Below are 4,383 nucleotides of genomic sequence, written 5' to 3' on the forward strand. Positions count from 1 at the left end.
ATCACAAGTACCAATTTAACATAAGCCCTGGATCTGGGAAAGAAAGTCGATGAACACCTAGAGAAACATTAATTTCTCTGACAGCAAAACCCAGGTGTGTTAAGAGTGAGGGTGCAAGGCTTGATCTCAGGACTCCTCATTCCAGGCAAGCTCTTCTTAAAGGTGAGGGCTCTTCTTACAGGTGTGCTACACTCTACTTAGTGTTCAGCACTCTATTCTGCTGTGACTCCCAGCCCTCCAGGCCAAGTCTGTGAAGGTATGAGAGCCAGGTAGAGTTGAGTCAAGGTGAGACTTCACTAGACCTCTGCTTTTCTTTTTATTTCTTTTCTTGCTGTTCTTTAGGCAGCAGACAGCAGTGAAAAGAATCCTGGAACTGGAGGCAGCCTTTGGTTGGACCTCCAGGCTCTATCACTTCAGTTGCATAAAACTGGACTAGAACAACCATCACTACCACTACCCCTTTTCAGGGAGCACTCACAAGCACAATACACCAGATAGTCTTCTACACAGCCCCAAGGCAGTTTACTAGGAAGTGTCATCACACTAAAATGTGACTTAGAACGTTAAGTGAGCTGTTTGGCCTTGCTTAATTGGTATGTGGCACAGTTAAGACTCTCAGCAAAGTTCCTGTGAGTCCAGGCTGCCCTACTACACTGCCTCCTTCAAAAAACTTCACTCCAGCCTCAGTTTCCCCACCTGCACAATGAAAGAATTTTGTGCTAGAAGCTCTATAAGATCTAATCAAGAGCAGACCTTCTGTGGTCCTGGGGTTGTACTTTTCCTTAGGGCTGTGATAGTGGTGTGGTTAAGAGCATGCACTCAGAGCCAGTCTGCTGGTGTTAGAATCCTGTCTCTTAGCTTTGTGACTTTGGGGAGATTATTTAATGCCTATATGCCTCAATTTTCTCATTAGTGAAATGAAATAATGATAAAAATAGTAACAACCTCCTAGGGTTGTTGTGACATTTGCAAGGAATTACTATACGTAAACCATGTGGAACCATGCCTAGAATTTAGGACTGTCGAATGTTAGCCGTCATCCCTATGTTGTGGAACTGGTCCATCTCATACTGAAAACATGGGTATCCAGATTTAAGTCCCAACTCAGGGCTCTGTCACCAGTATTTGTTTGATTCTCCACTTTCATCTTGGCTCACTAATGGTGGCATGAGTTGAAATACCACAAGTAATAACCATAATAAATATTTACTGAGATTTCACTATGTGCCAGGTACTATTTAAAATTATTGTATCATAACACTCACAACAACCCTCACCCGAAGATGAAAAAAGAGAGGCATAGAGTTGCTAAGTTGCCCGTGGTGGCTAGTAAGTGGTCAAGGCTGATGTAAGACCATGAAGGTAAAACAAACAGAGTATTGCCAAGCCACACATGTTGAAAGGCTCTGAAGGAAGTAATGGAAAATGAGGCCGACTGATCTAGAATTGGTTTCTTAGTCAGCAAACTGCTGATCTCAGAGGGCTGCTTGCAGCCTCCTTATCCTGTAAAAGGAAAAATGGAAGAGGTGGGCTTAAGGCTGATCTCTCAGCAGCAGTTGCTTAATAACCATTTCCCCTTGCGTTTGTAAATCATAAGTGGAAAATGAGGTTTTTGTAATCCCAGCTGTGATATCTGCAGACCAGCCACTGGCTGTGCATCTCATTTAGGACAATTCTAGCAAGCATGAAGCATCTTTGGCTTGCTGATTCCATTTCCAGTTTAGAGTATACCAAAAAGCATCACTGAGGGAGGCAAAAACAGGCTCCTTCCTGGTGCATTTTTGTTGCAGTGTCACAAGCAGATGGCAGCATGAGTCCTGTTGTGGCCAGGACAAATTGAGCAAGTTTCAAACATCAGCTTACCAGAGGCTCCCTTCATACCGTAAATCAGGACATAAAGCAGCCTGAGGCCCTAGTGAACTGAACACGAGGCAGCCTCATCACAGATCTAATCGCCCACAAGCACAGAGCCAAGAGGAAGTGAAACAAAAGGCAGACCCTATGCAGAATGGAGCCACTAAGAAGAGCAGCCCAGGCCAACTTCCATAAGCTGTTGGACTTTAAATCTTGAATTGGGATTAAAGTACTATTTAGCATTGGTGAGTTGGGACTTGAAGCAGAATTAATTGCCTCCAAATTGTATACTTCCTCCCAGCCATCCATTAGTTTGCTCTGACAGAAGGATAATGACACTTCATGAAATATAGTCACAAAATCAAGCCTTGTTCATTGCATCCCTGGAATGAGCTCAAAAATGTAAATGTAAAAACTTTCAAATAATATATTTACCCCAGGGTGAGAACGAATCTAAAATCATTAGGTCACTATAGTTCTCTCTCTTTCTCTCTCTCTCTCTCGCCCCCTCCCTCCCTCCCTCTCTCTCTGTCTCTTTCTCTCTCTCTCTCTCTCTCTCTTCTCCTCCCTCTCTCTTTCCCACGGTTTCTGAAGTAGCTTTATACTTCTTTTTAGAAACAGTGTTCTATCCCTTCTCTTTGCTCAGCCCCACAAAGATGATGTAGGAACCAAATATATGTGTGTGTGTGTGTGTGTGTGTGTGTGTGTGTGTGTATGTATATATATTTCTTTATTTTCAAGTAATGAAATTGCAGAACCATTCAAATAAAATCTACAAAGGAAATATTTTGTTTAAATTGTAGTAAGAGTCTGATCTTTGCTTTTGTTGTAGTTATTTTACTCAAGCTGTATCATCTTTTTGATGAAAGTCACTGCACAGAGGGAGATGGGGACAACCGAGGTCAAGACAGGCCTGTTACAAGGTTCTCCTTTAAAAGCCTTTTTGGTCACTTTGGGAAATTGATGGAGAAAGCCAAGCCTAAACCTGGACCAAATAGATGCTCAGAGTTACACTCATGAAGCCACTGACTCCGTTAGAGAAATGGTTATGCCAACATAATTTTAAATCCCTTTGAAGGCATTTAGTGTTTAGAATGAGTAGCAAGAAGTGGTCAGTTTAACACCTGTATTTAACACCTGTGTTCCAACTGGTAACTGACTAGAAGCCGAGATGCTCCAGGATCAGTGATGCTCCACTGCAGTTAAAGAGGAACTGAAAAGATCTAACCAGTAGCGCGCGCGCGTGTGTGTATGTGTGTGTGTGTGTGTGTGTGTGTGTGCGCGCGCATCCGTGTGTGCATGCACGCACTTGTGTGCAATTTAAAAGTTTTATTATTTTTTTAAATTTCAGGGCCTATTGTGTTTGTAAGCAGAAAATAATATTACCTAATTCAGTCCATTGTCTAAATAAGACTCCCAAATCAATGCCCACAGAGGAGGCATAAGTGATGTAAATGAGAGAAGCTGTGGATAAGAGAAGGTAAGCTGGTACAACTCAAACAAATCCAATATTGTCAACTACGTGCTAATTCTTTAAGAGAACCCAAAAGTGCTGTTTTTTTTTTTTTTTAATGTGAAACAAGAAAATGGCTTAATTGTTAAACACCTACAGTAAGTCTTCACTTACATCTTGAAAGATTTTTGAAAACTGTGACTTTAAGAGAAATGACATGTAATGAAACCAATTTTACCTTAGGCTAATTGATATAGACAAGAGTTAAGTTTCAACAGCATATTTCTGGTAACAGAAACATCACCAAATTTCTAAATAAAGACCCAAAATACTTCTAACATTAAAATTGAAACAAATATGAGCTGTACATACATTTAAGAAAAATGAACAAAACAAGTAAGATTATTTTCCAACCTGCTTATTCCAGTTCAGATGGAGGGTAACCAGAGCCTGCCCCAGCAGCTCAGGCAGCGAGGTGGACACCCACCCTGGACAGGACTCTCTTCCATCATTGGACATACTTACGCCCACCCACACTCACTCAGCCTGGAAAATTTAAACGTGCCAACTCGCCTCTCATGCACATCTTTGAAATGTTAAAAGAGTAAGCCCAGAGAAAATCACACAGACGTGGGGAGAAAGTGCAAACTTCACACAGACAGTGGCCCTGGCTGGGAATTGATTTTGTTCCTCATTAATATTAACTATACTAAAATGACACTGAATGAAATTATGTTATCAGAGAATCTGCTTTATACATATGACCCCATTTATGGGCCTTATCTGGCCCACGGGTGTCCAATTTAAAATCTCTGGTCTAAATAAATGCTATTGCCTGAAAAAAAAAATAGATAAAGCAGTGCTTTAGTAATCACTGATATTTATAGAATTTCAGTTACGTGTGCCTGAAGTAAGTGGAAAGTGAAGACTTACTGTAGGTGTTTAACAATTAAGCCATTTTCTTGTTTCACATTAAAAAAAAAAAAAAAACAGCACTTTTGGGTTCTCTTAAAGAATTAGCACGTAGTTGACAATATTGGATTTGTTTGAGTTGTACCAGCTTACCTTCTCTTATA

This window comes from Pteropus alecto, unplaced genomic scaffold, assembly GCF_000325575.1.
Source record: "Pteropus alecto unplaced genomic scaffold, ASM32557v1 scaffold52, whole genome shotgun sequence".
Classification (NCBI taxonomy): Eukaryota; Metazoa; Chordata; class Mammalia; order Chiroptera; family Pteropodidae; genus Pteropus; species Pteropus alecto.